The 19,226-nt window shown below is 42.2% G+C and overlaps 1 protein-coding gene across 1 annotated transcript in view; it reads right to left on the bottom strand.

Moving 5' to 3' along the window:
* SNAP23 (synaptosome associated protein 23) overlaps positions 1 to 18,930 on the bottom strand; it is a 41,581-nt gene extending 22,651 nt beyond the window's left edge. Inside the window, exon 1 of the mRNA XM_004609598.2 lies at positions 18,851 to 18,930. The gene's annotated coding sequence lies outside the window, so the exon portion shown is untranslated. The remainder of the gene's footprint in view (positions 1 to 18,850) is intronic.
* Between the last annotated feature and the right edge of the window lie 296 nt (positions 18,931 to 19,226).

Here is a 19,226-nt window from a genome sequence, read left to right as displayed (position 1 = left end):
GTGCGTGTGGGAGGAAATGGAAACTGGTGAAAGGGCTCATGTTGAAACATCTTATGCCTGAAACCCAATCATAAATAATTTGTAACTTCACAGCTAAAATTTTTTTAAAAAAATTTTAAACTTCAATCTATTAAAATCTAGAGCAGAAATTTATCTTCCTATCCCTAACGTTTTATGACTGATAGTCCAATAAAGAAGTAGAAAAACAAAGTATTCAAGTAGAGAGAAACAAAGTTATATAAAGGACTGTTTTTTTGTTGTTGTTTTGTTTTGTTTTGTTTTCTTCAAAGGCAGGCATTTGTTGTATTTTCCTATCTGTAACACTTGCAGCATCTGACAACTGCTACTGTAATAAATGAGGTAAATAAACAAGTAGAAAAACAAAGTATTCAAGTGGATAGAAACAAAAGTGTTATATGGGACTATTTGTTTTGTTCTTTGAAGGGTAGGAATTTGTTCTATATTTCCATCCTTAACACTTGCAGTTATCTGATAGTTGGTACTCTAATAAATGTATGCTAAAATAAACAAGCAGAAAAACAGAGTATTCAAGTAGATATCATGGGACTATTTCGTTTTTGAATACTGAAGTCTTGTAGATCATAGATTTGTTATACCTGTGTGTCCTTAAGGCTTGAAGCATTTGACAACTGGTACTCTAACAAATGCAAGCTAAATAAATAAGAAGAAAAACAAAGTGTACTATTCAAGTGGACAGAAACAAAGTTATAATGTAATAGGGTAACCTGCAAATAATCTCTAGAAGATTGCTGTCTCACTTGTCTCCCCCCCACCCACCCACCCTATCACATACAAATCTTTTGTTAGTTACATTCACAAGTAGTATTTATTTTCAGAAGAATCATCTATGCTAAAGCAAAAGTGACAATATGAAATTTTCTGTGCACAAAAGCATTTCAGTTAGAGCTCTGGTTATAATTCTAGATAGAATAGACCATTTTAATAAAGGTTAAAGTCACTGAAGTACATTCTCTTCTACCAGCATAACAATCATCATGTATACTTTTTCCCTCCTTCCACTATTCTAAAGAAAACTATCATACCTAAAAAAAAGTTTTAGGCTTGCTCTTCAAGTTAATGTTCTTCTTTGAACATGTCATCTACTTGTTTATCTACTTCTTTGCCTGCCGACTTCCACTCTGGAGGAACCTATGTTCTCTCTTTAACACATACTTTTCTTTTTTCTCCCCTTGTATCTTTTTTTTTTTTTTTCACCCAGTGGTGCTCAGGGTTTACTCCTGGCTCTATGCTCAGAGATCAGTCCTAGCCGGCTCAGGATACCATATGGGATGGGTGCAAGGAAAATACCCTACTATCACTCTGGTCCCTCCAGTCACATCTCTTTTAATGAGTTTTAACAAAACCCATCGTGCTTCACAAAATTTCAACTGTGCTTGACACTGACTCCTAGTGGTAATCAGGGAATCATATGTGGTGCTGGGGTCAGCTTGAACCTGAGCTGGCTGCATGAAAGATAAACACCCTACCCAATGAACTATCACTCTGGCCATTTTTTAAAAAAATAAGGATTAAAGCCATCATGTATGTGTAAAATTATTATTAAAAATAAAAACAATTAGAAAAAGTGGCAAATTTATTTTCCAATCATCCTTGATATAGAGAACTGTGACTTTAGCAAAGGTTTATATGCTAAGATACAGAATCAAAAAAAAATCTGAATTAGGAATTGCTTGTTTAGGGAGCCAGAGAAATAGCATAGCACTTGCCTTGCACATAGCTGACCTGGGTTTGATCCCCTGCATCTCATATTGTCCCATGAGCCCATCAGGAGTGATTCCTGAGTGCAGAGCCAGAAATAAGCTATAAGCACCTTGAAGTGTGCCCCAAAAATAAATAAACAAAAGTTGCTGATTCATTAGACATAAACAGAACACTACATTATTTGTTTGTAAGACTTCATTCATCATGTCATAGAAATGTTCATGCTATAGTATCTCTTGTTAAGATTTTAGTTACCATTATGAAAAGAAAAGTTGTCTTATACTCTCTCACCTTCAGGTTTTTGTTTTCCACTCCTTATTTTGTATCTTTCCTTTTCTTAATACTCCCTCTGTTTGCCCAAATGGCTTCATGTTTCTCCACATTTTAGAGCCACAAGAAGAAACCTTTCAAAGCCTGCCCTTCTCAAGCAGTAGCTCATCTCCAATCTAATCCTTTTAATAGCTGCTATTAAGTCATTAGAATTTTTTTTAATTTAGGTTTTGGGCCACACCCAGCATTGCTCAGGGATCACTCCTGACAGTTCAGGGGATCATATGAAATGCAAATGATCAAACTTGGGTCAGCCACAAACAAGGCAAATGCCCTACCCACTCTACTACCCTCTCCAGTCTCTGTTCTCATATTTAATTTTCAAAAGAGCAGAAAGTCATAAGTAATACACATACTCAAGTTTAATTCCTAAAAATTAAAATCCCAGTAAACATTCCCGACAGTTTCCAGTGGGTAGGAAGAAATTTTTCAGATAAGGAGGGCCAGATCTCTCAAATTGCTCTATTTACAATTCTACTTCTGAAAGTGATTATTGCCAAAACCAAATCACTGCTGCTGTCTTCCAAATTTCAACAGAGATTAAATGCAAAACTGACCTCCCTGGAAAGTGAAGACTCAAAGAGTTCTTCTAATTAACATCAACAAAAACTAGTATAGCTAAAGAGTCAGTTTTGGAAGGTCAGTAGGATCACTTGAAAGACACACCCTTGGGTGAATTCAGAGAGCCGGCCAGTACTGGTTAACTTCCTTGTGCAGATGACACACAAGAAATGGACTTCTGTGAAGTACCCACTATTAAGCATGCTGAGGCTGGAACATAGCTGCCTAAGACTCACCTATTCCTGATTCTTGAGGATGCTCAGAATATGATAACAGAAATTAATAGAGGTGAGAGAGGGGCCATAGAGGTAAGACAGTACAGTCAAGGCATTTGCCTTGCATCCTGCAGACCCCAGTTCAAATCCACAGGGGTGGACATTAAGGGTCCCCTCCTCACCTTCAGGTCACATGCCCTAAGCACAGAGCCAAGTATTGCCCATGGGCATAGAGACAAGGAAAAATACCCTCCAGGCTTTATGAGGTTTAATAAACTACTCAGAAATACCAGTGATATCAGAACCAGAATAAAGCTTTGTATACATATGTGTATACGGGGTGGGGAGAAAACTGGCTGCATGCAAAGGATGCACCTTACCCATGGTACTTTCATGCTGGTTCCACCTTCAACGTTCTTTTATATATAATCTAATAGATTGACTCCCTATCCATTTTCCAGTGCTTCCTATGTGCTATACTATATGTACATCTTTGAGAGCAAAATGGAAAATATCTCTTAATACTTTTATATCTTATAGTTCCCTTTCTATAGCTCATTTGGGCTTACTGACTTTTTATTATAAAAGTAGGGGAGGGTGCAAGAAGAAATTGAGGAACTAATTACATATCCCACCAAGTATTCACGTCTATCATATCTATTGGATAGGAAGCTAAGATTCACTTTGAGTAATTCGCTCAAGGTGACGACATCAGTAAACAGCAGGCTTATTATTCAAGTCTGGATCTACTCAGAAGCCAAAGTCTGGTAAATAATCTTACGTTCCTGGGCAGTATCAGATGATATGAGAACAGGTGAATATAAAAAAAAGTAAGCTTAGTACCCAATCTGATGGCTCATTTCAAAAGTTCAGATGCCATCTATGATTTAAAATAAATAAATAAACTAAAAGCCTTACCACATTCATGGGACTTAATTTTGCTTTTATTTAGTTCTGAATGCTGTACCACTACAAACCTCACTAGCATTCCAGTGGGTTTTGTTGTTCTTTTTTAAATATCATTCTCCTCTCCCCATATCATTCTCCTCTCCCCCATCCCCATTTCCCTTTCCTCTTTGGAAACCACCAAATATTTTTCTGAGTCTCAAACTTATTTTTGCTGTTTTCAGGGTATCTATTTGGTGCAGAGAACAGAACCCACAACCTCATGCATGCACTCCACCAATGAGTTACCTCCCTGGCTGATCCTTTATATTGATCTGGTTAATTTGTCTGCTTTGGTTACTTTTATTCCACAGATACTACAGATACTAAAGAAGTGAAAATGAAGGAAGAAATACAAAAAGAGTAATCATGGCTTTCTTTTCTTTTACATTACTTTGATTTGGGTATATTTTTTGTGGGGAAGGGAGAACATTCTGCAGTATCTAGGGGAATATTCAATGCCAAGGACCAAAACCAGGTTGCCTGCATGCAAAGTGTGCAATGAGCCCTTTAAACTATCTCTCCAGTTTTATTTTGGTTTTGGGGCAACACCCAATGACGCTGCTCAAGGAAACAACCATATGGAATGCTGGAAACTAAACTTGGAGGGCCCCGTGCAAGAAAAGTGATATACCTGCTGTACTATCTCTCTGCTCAGCTTTATTTTGTAAAAATAAAGAATCATTTTATTTTATTAGGGTGTTTCCCTGCCCCCTCCAGGAATTAAACCCAGGGCCTCATACATTCAAGGCAAAATAGTCTACCATTGCGCCGCATCCCAGCACTATAGTATTTTAGATCATGAAAATATCTATATTAGATTGAAAAAGGAAAACGTTATTAAGAAGGAGTTTTAAAAGTGTTTGGGGAGGCTGGAGCGATAGCACAGCAGGTAGGGCATTTGCTTTGCATGCGGCCAACCTGGGGTCGATTCCCAGCATCCCATATGGTCCCCTGAGCATTGCCAGGAATAACTCCTGTGCATCGCCAGGTGTGACCTGAAAGCAAAAATAAATAAATAAATAACGTGTTTTAGGAAGTTCACGTTTTCACTAACAAAAATGGAGACCGCAGTAATAGAAGAAACAGCGATTTAAATCACCATCAAGCCTACGTTATCTGTCAATAAAAGAATAATTTAATTCATTATACTGGAAAGCAAGAATTTTGCAGTTCAAAAATTCTACCACTAAAAAAAAAAAAAATTCTACCACTAGGGGCTGGAGTGATAGATAGCACAGCGGGTAGGGTGTTTGCCTTGCACCCGGCCGACCTGGGTTCAAATCCCAGCATCCCATATGGTCCCCTGAGCACCGCCAGGGGTGATTCCTGGGTGCATGAGCCAGGAGTGATCCCTGTGCATTGCTGGGTGTGACCCCCAAAAAAAAATTCTACCACTAGGCTCTCTCCATCCTTGGAGAAGCCCGTGTGCTCTCTTGAGTGTATCTCTTTTCTCCCCCTCCCCCTCCCCTCTCCCTCCCTCCTTCCCTCCCTTCCTCTCTCTCCCCCTCCCCCACCTTAAAAATCCTCCAAATAAAATCTATTTACTAAAAAAATATATATATATATATACACACACACCACTAGCTTTCTAACATTTCTTTTCTTAAAAAAAAATTACAGTGGGCTGGAACGACAGCACAGAGGGTAGGGCATTAAGCCTTGCATTCGGCCAACCCGGGTTCAATTCCCAGCATCCCATTTGGTCCCCCAGCACCACCAGGAGTAATTTCTGAGTGCAGAGCCAGGAGGAATTCCTGTGCATTGCCAGGTGTGACTTCCCCCCCCAAAAAAAATCAGTGTAGTTGTTCCACAAGTTACTCCTGTAATTTACTACTATAATCTGAACTATTAGATAAAATTTGCAATTCTCTTTGGCATATTTTGACGAGACTTTCATGGTAACCAGCAGACTTAAAGTAGAAACTTCTGTTCACAGCAGGCTAGCAGAGTCATCAGTTTCATTAGTAGAAGCACCAGTACTAAAATTCTGGCCCCCAAAAGTATTTATTTTATAACTTCAAGCAAATCACCTAAAACTTGGTCTCTATTTATTTGTAACAAAAAAAACTATCTATAATAGTCTGGCTTTCTGGTGGCAGGATTAAAAATCATCCAGGCTTTGAAGAAACAGAGCAGGGGCTTTGAGCACCTGCCTTGCAAGTGTATGGCCACAGGTCTAAATCCCTGCTGTGCCACAGGAGATTTGTATGATCCTGGGAGCAGCTCTGCTACCTGGGATCCATGGAGCTGTACCATGGCCTGGCCAAGTATGTGTGAACTCCAGTGCCCACCATAGCCAGAAAGCACAACTTCTGCTGAGCCATGTATATGCGCATCCCAACAACCCACAACGAGCACCTGAAGACCGTGCACCTCAACTGAGAGTGTGAACCCCACACAGGGTGTGTCAAGCATCCAAATTGAGAGCAAACCTCAGTGAGGAACTGGGCCAAGTGTGCAAGCCCCACACCCTGGTGTGCAACTCCTGGTCATTGCAACAATAATATCAACCACTACAACAAAGGGAAGAGGCAGGGAAAAGATCAAAAAAAATTTTTTGTACTGGGATAAGGTGCTTGCCTTCCATGTACCTGGCACCACATATGGTTTCCCTGCCAGGAGTGGACCCCTAAGCACAGAGCCAGAAGATTCTCAGTTCTACTTGGCAAGGCTCAAAACTTCCCCTCTTTCTCTCTCCCCCCCCAAAAAAAGTGGGAAGGTGGTGAAGAAAAAGTACAGTGTAAGACATTTATTCGCCTTGCATTCAGTTGACACAGGTTCAATCCCTGACATCACATATTGTCACCCCTGAACACAGAGCCGGAAGTAAGCCCAGAGTACTTCTACCTATGACCCCCAAACCACAATTACTTTAAAATATTAAAAAGGTGATTCATATGCAGTATTTAGCACAGTGCCTGATGCAGATATTCAAGTCTTAGCTATTATGCTAATAATATTAGGGAAGCAGAGAAAGTAAGAAAAATGCAACAATGTCTAATGTGAGAGACATCTATAAAAGGGCTAATAAATATTAACTGCTTCCTTTGTAAAGCTAATCTGAATATTTTATTTAATGAGGCTCTTTAGGATATACTGATGAGCTTTCATGTTAACCGTGAGTTGGCACAAGTTAAGACAGATGTTAACCAAATTTAAATGAAACCAAGTTTCCTGTTGATAGGAACTTATCTTAACAAGTACATATATAGCTTTGTATGCCCAAAAAAAGTAAAAATGATTACCCTTCAATGTTTTCTTTTCCTCGTTAAAGCTGAGAAAATACAAACTATAAAAGAGAGTTTTAGATTATGAAGTGAGCAAAGTAAGAGTTTAGGAATTTGGGGAGAGGATTTGTGGACACAACCAGCAATATTTGGGGAAGCATTTCCAGCAGTGCTCAGGGTACCATGTAGTACTGGGGATCAAACCTGGGACTATTACAAAGAAAGCATGTGTTTTATCCCTTTGAACTATCTCCCTGACACCAAAGTTTTAAAACTTTAAACAAACAAAAAAGAACTGTCAAAGAAAAAGAAAAGGGAAAATCAAGCATATGTTGTAAGTACCCGAGGGGGTGTGAGGAAAGAAGGGTAGAAAATGGAAGGGAATTATCAAAATATAACCAATGGCTGTTATGGCAGTACAGTAGAACTGAGTGAATTTTCTAAACCGTTTTCAATGTAGTTATATTACTTTTAAATTTCACGTATTTATTCATTTGGTTTTGGGGCCACACCCAGAGGCACTAAGGCATACCTGAGTTGGCCATGAACGAGGCATGCAACCTACCTGCTATACTATCTCTCTGGCCCCTAGTTTTATATTTTTTAAAGTGTATTCTATATGTCTAGTGGTTTGTAAGTATTAAAGTACTATGATATTTTGACTGTTACTATGATTCCTTCACTCTCTTACCCATTAGTTAGACTTTCAAAAGTAAGTAAAGACTTTTTCAAAAGTTAGCTGCCTTTAGGGGCCAGAGCAATAGTACAGCGGGTAGGGCGTTCGCCTTGCACGCGGCCGACCCGGGTTCGATCCCCAGCATCCCATATGGTCCCCCAAGCACCACCAGGAGTAATTCCTGAGTGCAAAGCCAGGAGTAACCCCTGAGCATCGCTGGGTGTGACCCAAAAAGCAAAAAAAAAAAAAAAAAAGAAGTTAGCTACCTTTAAAAAATTGTTTCTGTTTGAGGGGCTGGAGCAATAAATAGCACAGTGGGTAGGGTGTTTGGCTTGAATGCAGCTGACCCAGGTTTGATACCCAGCATCCTATATGGTCCCCCGAGCACCACCAGGAGTGATTCCTGAGTGCAGAGCCAGGAGTAACCCTGGGTGTGACCCAAAAAGCAAAAAAAAAAAAAAAAAAAAATTGTTTCTGTTTGAATGTTTTCACCTTAAAATATTGAGAAAGCAGTACTCTACATGTATTAATCAGTCACCCAACCTTATCAGAATGGCCAATCTTATTTTCTCTATACTCCCATCCGTTTTACCACCTTTGTATCATTTTAAATCCAACAGACTGCAATTTAATACCTATTTCTAATTCCATGCATTTTTTCTGAATCCATAAAGACGTTGATGATTGGTAAGGAGGCTTGAGAAAGAGGTCTTGAAGGTGAGGCCTAGGACAACAGACAGATGACACCCTTGAAGAAGTTGTTATAACTTATGTATTCCAGCTAAGATCACTGCTTCTTCGTGATGAGAATCAGAGAATCCTCTTTCATCTGCTTAGCATTTTGCAATGAAATCTGAGAACTTACTCAGAACCCCTTAAAGTCTGTTTCCCTGTCATACTTTGGCAGGACCTTTCCTCTAAATATCTCCTGGCACAATTTTAGGACAGATTGTTCTACTGCATTATTTCTATACTTATGTGGTTTGGAATGGGTGATTATCTTTTAATAGATGAAAGAGTTTTCACAAACTTGCATTTACAGTATGTGCCAATTGGAATATTTCTCCTGAGAGGCTAAAAACTGGTAGTTATGCTTATAAATAAGGGCTTAGCATATTTTCCCTTTGTTTTCTCAAATTTCATCATTTGTTCCCCAGGATTTCACAAGCTATTATATACTGTGGTAAAAATAAATGTGTGAAGTCAGAGAGACAGCTTAATGGGCTGACTGCACACTTAGTATGCAGGAGGTCCGGCTTCTGTCCCCAGCTTCCCTTGGTCCCCCCAGCACTACCAGGAGTGACACCCTGAGAGAGCACAGGGCCAGGAGTTAACCCTGAGAACTGTTAAGTGTGACCTGGGTTCATTCCCCCGCATCCCATATGGTCCCCAAAACACCACCAGGAACATAGAGCCAGGAGTAACTCTCTAGCATCTCCATGTGTGCCCCCAAAACAAAACCAAAACACCACCAGGAACATAGAGCCAGGAGTAACTCTCTAGCATCTCCTTGTGTGCCCCCAAAACAAAAACAAAATATACAAATATACAAATATTTTATGCACATATTTCATTTACTCCTCCACAGTACTATTTTTGTTTTAGCTCATTCTAGGTGCTATAAAAAAAATTACCACAGGCTGAGCCAGAGCAACAGTACAGCAGGTAGGGAGCCTGCCTTGCATGCAAACAACCTGAGTTCTATCCCCAGCATTTCATATGGTCCTCTGAGACCCTCCAGGATAATTCCTGAGTGCAGAGGCAGGAGTAAACCCTGAGAAATAGGCGGTTTATAAAGAAAAAAATCTTTTTTTTTTGGTGTTGGAGGAATTTTGGTGTTGGCGAGAAGAACTCAGAGGCTACCTCTGGCTCTGTGTTCAGCGATCACTCCCTGCGGTGCTCAGGGAAAGCACCGTGCCAGAGACTGAATACAGGCCTCCAGCATGCAATGTATGCACTGAGCTGCCGAGCCAGCTCTCTGCCTCAAAAACATTTCTTTTAGTTCTGGAGGTTGTGAAGAAATTGGTCACTGTTTTATAAGGGCTCTCTTTTTTAAGGGTTTAAAGCTGGCACCTTCTCCCTGTATCTCTGCTGGCAGAAAGGCTAGGGAGCTTACAGCAGTCTTTATAAAATAAAGGCACAGATTCGTTCACAAGGGCTTCATTCTTATGGGTTAAGAATATTCCAAAGGGGCACAGCAGGTAGGGCGTTTGCCTTGCACTCGGCCAACCAGGGTTCGATTCCCAGTATCCCATATGGTCCCCTGAGCACCACCAGGAGTAATTCCTGAGTGTATGAGCCAGGAGTAAGCCCTGCCATCACTTGGTGTGACCCCAAAACAAAAAAAGAAAGAATATTCCAAAGGGATCTGGAAAAATGAGAGTTCAACAGGCTGGAGCCCATGTTATGCATACAGGAGCCCAGGGTTTGATCCCCAGCATCACATGGTCCCCTGCACACTGAGTAACCCCCCCACCCCAAACCAAAGGATGCTGTCCAAAAATAAGCAAATGAAAGAGTTCTGAAGACCTCGCCTACTAATACCATCACACCAAGTATTAGAATTTCAACATATAAATTTTGAGGAAGGTCACAAACATCAGGCCATAGCAAACACTTTTTAATTCCCCATTTTACAGATGTTGAAACTAAGGAACAGAAGTTTAAGCAACTTTTGCAAGTTCCTAAAGTAGAGTCAGGATTAAATCCACACAGAGTTCCAAGTACTATTACACCATTAAATGGAGAATAGAGAGCCATGTTATCAAATCATTCAAATTGTAGCAGCTTTGCCAAAGAAAAATACGTACCTTTTTGTTTGCTTTTTTTGGGGGCCACACCCAGTTGTGCTCAGGGATCACTCCTGGCAGGCTCAGGGTGCCAGGGATCTAACCCGTCAGACATGTTTAGGGGCAAGCATCCTACTTACTGTACTGTAGCTCTAGCCTCAAGAAAAGTACATACATTAAAGGAATTATATTCTGATTTTCAAATATTATGTCTAATTCTAGACTCAGAGAACATTTTTTGTTTCTGAGACCACACCCGGTGGTGCTTAGGGAGCTACTGTCTCTGTACCTGGAGCAATCTGGTGGTGTTTAGGGGACAGTACCATTGCCAGAGTTTGAGCCCTGAGTGCTTTGCATGCACACAGCCCTTTGAGCTATCCTTATAGCCTTTAGAACACTTTTCAGAGCAGTCATTTGCCAGCTTGGTAACACATTATGATGACTTGATGAGGCTTTATAAATCTGGGAGATCATATATGAGAGACTGGATTCAGCTCACTTTAAAATTTAATGGATCACCTCCTTTCTTCTCCAGGAATAAAAACGATGGTTGGGGGAGAAAAAAGATAGGTGGAAAATAAGACAGAACCACTATGTGAAAAAATACCTATGATATACTTCATTAAGATCCAAGTTCAGTCTGTGTTTACCGCAACTTCTTGGAATCTGAAAACATGCCTTTCCGTAAATTTAAAAGGGATAAGGACCCACGCTTCCTTTCTTGTAAGAAAAGCTCTTGACAATATATTAATATCTAGTAGAAGAGAAAATAAAACCTAAATAAGACATCAACAGTATTATATGCTTAGTTGGAATATTGGAAAACACTGCACTGTTTTTATAAATGACTGTTATAAATGACCATTATACAAAGTTACATACTAGTATTTTCTAACAAATGTTTTAAATTTTATTTTCAGTTTCATGCATGTCACATTCCAGCACCACACCCTCCTATGAGTGATCACTTCCCTCCACTGTAGAGCACAACCTCCATTCTAATATTCCCCTTCCCTCCCCTCTAACTATAAATCTTAACATGAGATTCAAAAAAGGTGTAATAATAAGCCAGAGAGATAGTACAGTGGGAGTGACCCCTGAGCATAGAGCCAGGAAAACACCCTGAGCACAGATGGGTGTTGCCCCAAACCAGTATATATATATATATATACACACACACACATATACATATATAGTATATATAGGTGTATGTACACACACACACACACACACAATAATTCCTTTCTTTAGGGCCAGGGATAAGACTGAAGTGTACAGCATGTACCTAGCTCAATACTTGGTGCTCTCTACTCCCCTCCCCCAGAGTCCTCCCATATAGTCTGTGTGGCCCTCATCAACCCAAATACCACTGGGAGTGATACCTATGTAACAAAAATTTCTTTCCTCAAAGGATTCCTTTCTTATCATGCAAGCAAAGCATATGCTAAAGCCATTTGAGTGATCTCTCTTTCCTCCTGCAATAAAGTATCTTTACTTCAAGGGGCCAGAAAGACAGTACAGGGATTAAAGTGCTTGGTTGCATGTAGTCGATGCAGATTGGTTCCCCAGAATCACATACAGGCTCCTGAGCACACAAAAGGCCAACACCTCAGCACTGCTAGGAACGACCAAAACAAAACAAGAAGTTCTTTACCTCAAAATAAAACAAAATTAGGGGGCCGGAGCGATAGCACAGCAGGTAGGGCGTTTGCCTTGCACGCGGCCGACCCGGGTTTGATCCCCGGCATCCCATATGGTCCCCCAAGCACCGCCAGGAGTAATTCCTGAGTGCAAAGCCAGGAGTAACCCCTGAGCATCACTGGGTGTGACCCCCCCCAAAAAAAAAGGGAAAAAAAATAAAACAAAATTAGTTGATGGATATAAATGCTTAGTATCAAGCCCACATCCTCCCCTTCTCACACACCCAAAATAACTATTTATTGAAAAGTTTTTGGAGGGGTGGGGGTACTATCCCAACCAGTAATCGGGATACCTAAAGGCACCTTCCAGTGATTCTCAAACAATTGGGCCAGTGGTTCAAAGCAAGCACATAAGGATGTGGTGCTGCATGGGCCCTACAGTGCTGAGAATAACCCAGGCCAGCTCAGTGGTATTCAGGAGACTTCCAAAGCCATATCCAGCAGAGACCCTGAGAACAGGCAGGTGGAGCCCCTTTACCCCTGTAAAAGTTCTCCAGGGACCTGGTGCATGGCTTACTGGTAGAGCACCTGCCTTGCAGGCATGAGGTTGCAGATTCAATCCTCATATTGCATCACACGCCAAATGCGTGTCCCTGGGCTACAACACAGTGTGAACTCTCCAGCGTGCATGTGAGCACTGCAACTAAAGTGGAGGTACCAAAACCATGGATATGAGAACCCCCTCCCAGTCAGTGCAATAGCAAAGTGGAGAAAGTAAAATAAAAACAAAAGTAAGAATCTCGTGGTATATGAATCATGTTATACCAAAACGAACACTTAAAGAAATGTTCACACATGGGTCAGAGAGAAGGTTCCATAGCCTGAGTGCATACTCTGAATGCAGGAGCATGGGTTCAATCCCTAGCACTGTGCTTTCCTCTGAGCACCGCTTATTGCAACCCCACAGCTGGAAGTAGTCTGATCACCTCTGGGTGTGGACCAAAAGGAAAAAAAAAATCACACACATGAAAGCAAAGGACAAAAATGCTCATATACACACTCAAGAACTATGGTTGCATAGGGGCTGGGTGTGTATTGCATTTCACCACATGGTCCCAAGCACTACAGTCTGACAAAAAAAGATGACAGATAGGGGTCAAAGAGATAGTACAGAGTCAGTCATGTGCCTCCACCCAAGTACTATCTCTCTGGAACTGAGTAAGCACTTGCCTTGGGCCAACTCTGGTTTGATCTCCAGCATAGAATGTGGTCCCTTAAGCACTGAAAGGAGTGATCCCTGAACACAGTCAGGTGTGGCCAAAAAACAAAAAGGGGAAGGGGGGGCATGGGTGGTGCATAGATAAAAAATAATCCATGCCCTGAAGAGAAAATAGAATCCCTTCTGAAAGACATAATTTAAAAAACAGTCTTATTCATGGTTAGCTTCCTTCTTTTACTTCCTCTCTCAAGTTTTTTATCTACTTCCTTCTACAGGAACTTTAACTATTCTTACACCAAGGCCTCAACTCATACTAGTGTAAGAAGTACCCCCACTGAATTATATCTATTATATACGAGTTTCAACCTGCACTGAAGGCCAGGAAACTCCCATAGAGCACCTGTTTTTCAGGTATCAGGCTCTGGGTTCAATCACCAGCATGAAAAAGGAACACACTGCAGCACAATTCAACACAGCAGGCACCATGCTGAGGGAGAAAGTACCACTCACTAGAAATCATGAACTTAAATGACCAAAACTGCAACTCCAGTCTACTGATTTATCTATTATAATCAGTTGATGTCTGACAACTAGTTTTCAAGTCCAAGTCAACCTTTTTTTTACATTAAGTGAACAGTGTACAAGGTACTAGAGGTGACCATAATCAATTATAGTGACTGTCTCAAAGAAAGGTTGCAGGGAGCTGGAGAGACTGCATAGTAGGTAGGACACCTGCCATGCACATGGCTGGCCTGGGTTAGATCTGGGTACCCAAAATGGTTTCTTGAACTGGCCAGGAATAATTACTGAGTGCAGAGTCAGGAGTAATCCCAGAGCACCACTGGGTATGGCCCAAAAAATGAAACAAAAATAAACAAACAAACAAAAAGGTTGCAGGGGCCAGGAAAATCACTCACAGACTGCACATGCTTTGTATGCTGCAGTCCCAGGTTCAACCTCATCAAATGAAAGTATAATACTTAATTAAAGGTGTTAATAAATAGAATGAGTAATTCATGCAAAGCATTAGCAACTTTGGCTGGCATACAAAAAAGCTGGAACTCAATAAAGCTATTAAAGGAACCTGAGGTGGACCATGGAGATGGTCAAGGGCTGGAACATGCTTTGCATGACCAGACTGGATTTGATCCCTCGCTCTGCATTTTCCCCCCAATACCACCAGGAATGACCCTCGAGCACTAAGCTGAGAGTAGCCTGAGCACCTCTGGGTGTGACTCAAAGAGCAAACAAATCAAAAGTAAACAGAGTCCAGGGGCTAGCTCTGTGGCTTAGAGCCTTGGAAGGAGAAAGGATGAGTTCAATCTCTAGCCAAGCCCAATCTTGGCCAACTCTGCAGTCTGTGATCCCCAAAGCTCAAAGCAATTTCTATCTGCACCACTGACAGGTGTATGAACCTGTAACTAAAGTAATGTGAGCCCCACAACTGAAAGGTGTGCAAGCACCATAGGTGACAAAGTGCAAATGTGTCAACCACATCTGTGAAGACCCCAGCAAACACAGTATCCAGACTGTGCACAGCACCACAACTAAAGAATATAAACCTCAGCAAGCCCATTATACAAGCATAACTAAAAAAGGGCAAGTCTCTTTTGCTAGTGGGAGCACCATAACCTGATAAGGGAGCACCACAACGAAATGTATGGCAACCAAAGATCACTGCAACCATGACAAAGAAAAGCAAAGAAGGGGAATTTTTATTTAAAAATAAATTTACAGGGCTGGAGCGATAGCACAGCAGCACAGAGAGCACAACCTTGCACGAGGCCGACCCGGGTTCAATTCCCAGCATCCCATATCCCATATCTCTGAGCACTGCCAGGAGTAATTCCTGAGCACAGAGCCAGAAGTAACCCCTGTGCATCACTGGGTGTGACCCAAAAAGAAAAAAAAATTTACTCAAGTTTTTAAATATAATTATTAAATATGCATTGTTTGTGATTTTGATTTGTGAGTCAACACCTAAGTATGGGGCTGGGGAGACAGCTCAATGGAGCACAAGTTTTGCATAGGTTTTATTTCCAGGACTACATCACATGGTCTGCGAAGCAGAGTTACTGCAGCCCCAACACCAATGGATGTGGCCACAATCCCCCTAAAGATTCCCAAAACTTGGGCCAGAGAGATAGTACAACAGGCAGGGTGCTTTGCCTTGCACATGGCCAGTCCAGGTTCAACTGGGCAGACATATGGTCCCCTGAGGCCACCAGTAGTGATTCCTGAGTACAGAGACAGCCCTGTCTTGTGGGGGGTGATGGGAGAGGCATACCCAGCTGTACTCCAGGTTTACTCCCACCTCTGTGCTCAGGGATCACTCCTGACAGGACTCAGAGAACCATATGGGATGCAGAGAATCTAACCCAGGTCAGCTGTGTGCAAGACAAGTGCCTTACTCGCTGTACTGTATCTTGGACCCCAAAATAAATGTTAAAAATTTACAATGCCAACAAAATGAGGGGACTGAAGAAAACTATTGCGATCAGCGATTTAAATATTTTTCCAGAAATACCGGAAGCTAAAATCAAAACATAAATGTCACTGAATTTAAATGAGGACAGCCCAACCTTGATCTACAATATTATAAACAGAACAGTACATGTTGTTTCCTGACTTCACAATCCACTTCCTTCAATTGTTAGAGGTGCTGAATCCATCTGTTTTAAGTTCCTACCCACCAGCCCAAATAAATGAGCAGTTCCTGTCATCTACTTCTCTGTCAATATACAAACCTGAAAACCAAATACGGCAGTAGAATAAAAAACTTCACTCTTGGATACAAGTACTTCTATATAATAAATGTGAACATGTATAATGTAGAGGAAAAACACAGCTTAAAAAAAGATTTCCTTAGAAACCAGAGGAGAGGAAAAGCAACTTAATTCACTGGAAGGAAAAAAAGACAGCTGATTTCCCAAAATGTCAAGAAGCAAACATCCACTTTTTTCCCTTTTGCTACTGTAATCTACTTTCATCTGGTTAGGTCATGTTAGTAAATTTGCTAAAATTCTACCACAATAATGAACACGAGGGTTCATAGAATTGTGAGGTACAGTGGACTTAGATTTACTCATTTTATCTTAAAGTAAATCAGGCCACTATCTTCCAGATTCTGCAGAGCAAGAACAAGACATGACTTTAGGGGTTGGGATCATAGCTCAAAGAGCAAGTGTGCATGCTCTGCATGTCACAGATTTGAGCTTAATCACCACGTGGGAGTTGCTGAGGAACACTACCAGGAGTGACCCCAAACTGGTAGTAGCTCCTGAGCACTGTTGGGTGTGACTGACCCTCTACAAAAGAAGTAAAATAATAATAAAAAGATGATCTCCTAACAGCAACATAATAGCAATATGGCTCTTGATAAGCAAAGTACCAATGTGGGGGCAGACACTATTTGCTTAAAACTGCAAAAAGCAAAGTCCCATAAGCAACAGAACCTATTATTCCATTTGTTTGCTTCTTGGTCCAGGGTTGTCCTGAATCTTAAAACTTAAAAAAATCTTAAAATCTTAAAAAAAGTAGTGACCCTTTGGGGGCTGGAGGAATAGCACAGTGGGTAGGGCGTTTGCCTTGCACATGGCCGACCCAGGTTCAAATCCCAGCATCCCATATGGTCCCCTGAGCACTGCCAGGGGTGATTCCTGAGTGCAGAGCCAGGAGTAACGCCTGTGCATTGCCGGGTGTGACCCAAAAAGCAAAAAAAAAAAAAAAAAAAAAAAAAAAAAAAGTAGTGACCCTTTGGGCCAGAGAAATAGTACAGTGGACAGGATGCTTGCCTTGCACCCAGCCACCTGGGGCTTGATTCCAGCACTTCATATGGTCCCCTGAGCCCACGAGGAGTGATCTCTGAACACAGAGCCAGGAGTAAAAGCATGCCCCCTCCTCCAAAAGAGATGTGATCTTTAGCCAAGTGAGTTTGTTTCTAAACTTAATTTCATTTAGAGTAAATGAAACAAACACTAAGATGCATGCAAAAATTCTGTATGTAGGGAAAAAGTCTAATATTAAGAAAATAATAGCTGGGCTGGAGGGATAGTTCGACAAGCTGAGCACATGCTTTGCATATAGGAAACTCAGATTCTATCTGGGGCATTACATGCCACACCCCCAAAAACTCCAACACCACTGGGTGTAAGGAAGCGAGGCGAGAAAGGAAAGAAAAGGAGAGAAGGGAGGAAAAATGAAAGGAAAAAGAAAAATGCAAAACATACGGAGTCATTCCTAGTCTGGAAAGTTTCTATATCATATCCACAGGGACCAGAGTATAAGGTTGTATTTAGGGGGGGAGGGGGAGGAGCCATCACACCCAGCGATGCACAGGGGTTACTCCGGGCTCTGCACTCAGGATTTACTCCTGGCCGTGTTCAGGGTACCATATGGAATGTTGGGAATAGAACCCGGGTGGGCTACATGCAGGGCAAACTCCCTACCCGCTGTGCTATCTCCCCAGCCAGCCCCAGAAGGTTGTATTTTATGATCATTTTCTTTACTTCGTGTGACTTGTCAAAGAAACACAGCAATGTGAGAAGTGCTTTTCCTAATATCTAATATTTCTATGAGTGTGTTCTATCTCATTACTTCTTGCCAAAGAAAATGGTGATACCCTTGGAATCAATTTTGCTGGGAGCAGGAATACTTTTCTCAATTCCTCTATGAGATATTTTAAGATTACATCTAAAAGTATGGTAGCTAAGTGTGGTATACTTTACACTATCCAAGGTGGTGAGAGAAACATTTCTAACTGGCCATATTTTACTGAGTATGAAAAAGCCAGTCTCTCAGTTTTTTAAGTATCTGCTACTCGGGTCCATTATTTTCACTACGCTACGAGAAACTGTCAGAAGCTACCAGTCGCCAACCCCGCCCAAATGACAGGTAGCAGAAGCGACATGATACACCTTTCTCACCTTCTCTCCCTAGTTCTGGTGTCTTTCTGTTTCCTCAACCCTCGACAGCTTTTCCAACACCGTGGTGGCCCACGGACGGGGTGACACCAGCACTTTCCAACCCACCACTCCAACCCCAAATTGCGAAACTCGTTCTTGGGCCGTTCCTCCTTGAGGGCAGACGGAAAAGCCGTGAGGCAAGTCTGGGCTTTCCTAGAGAGCGCAGCGCCTGGACCCCAGGGACCTTTCCAAACACCTAGTCCCGCACTACCCGGTCGCCGGGGGCCCCCACCGAGTCCAGTAACCGTGCCCACTGCAATACTGCGACGCTGGGATGAGGGTGGGAGGCTTCCTCTGCGCGGTTTTGAGGAACAGTTAGAGAAAACCACCATCCTGCCACTCCACGTCCACCAAGTCCGGCACCCGGCGTCCTCGCGGCGGGCCAGACCGCCCAGCGCGTACCCGCCACCCCCTAAACCTGACCGCCCCCCCACCCATGTTCTTCCCCCAAGTGTTAGGAAATACTTTTTCCCTCTGGGAAAAAGGTCCCCAGTCTTCCTACCGGCCAGCTGCCTCGGCCCCCAGTCTGGAGACTCACCAAGCAGTTCCGGCCACTCCTCTCCGGCCTCTGTGGCTCGACCACCGCCAGACCTACGTCCTTCGTGCGCCTGCGCACGCCTGCCCTGCGCCTGCGCACTACCCCGACGCCGGGGCCTGGACACACCCCTGAAGCAGGAACCAATCACCGCACGGGAGGGTGGGACTACAGCTCCCTGCCACGCAGGCCGAGAGTCGTGGGATCTGCCAGTTATCCCCAGACTCAGCCGTGACAAGCGTTCTCGTAACTAACAATTACCGAGGGCAAAGCTAGTGCCAGGCACTGTGCGGATGAACGCTGAGGAAAATAAAAACGAATAGAATTCCTTCGCCAACCTCTAGGGTCTTCTTAACCTTTCTAGGCTGGGAGATAAAAT

Source organism: Sorex araneus, chromosome 3 (assembly GCF_027595985.1).
Source record: "Sorex araneus isolate mSorAra2 chromosome 3, mSorAra2.pri, whole genome shotgun sequence".
In the NCBI taxonomy this organism is placed as follows: Eukaryota; Metazoa; Chordata; class Mammalia; order Eulipotyphla; family Soricidae; genus Sorex; species Sorex araneus.
The sequence above is the reverse complement of the archived record's forward strand: the minus strand, read 5'-3'. Positions and strand labels throughout refer to the sequence as shown.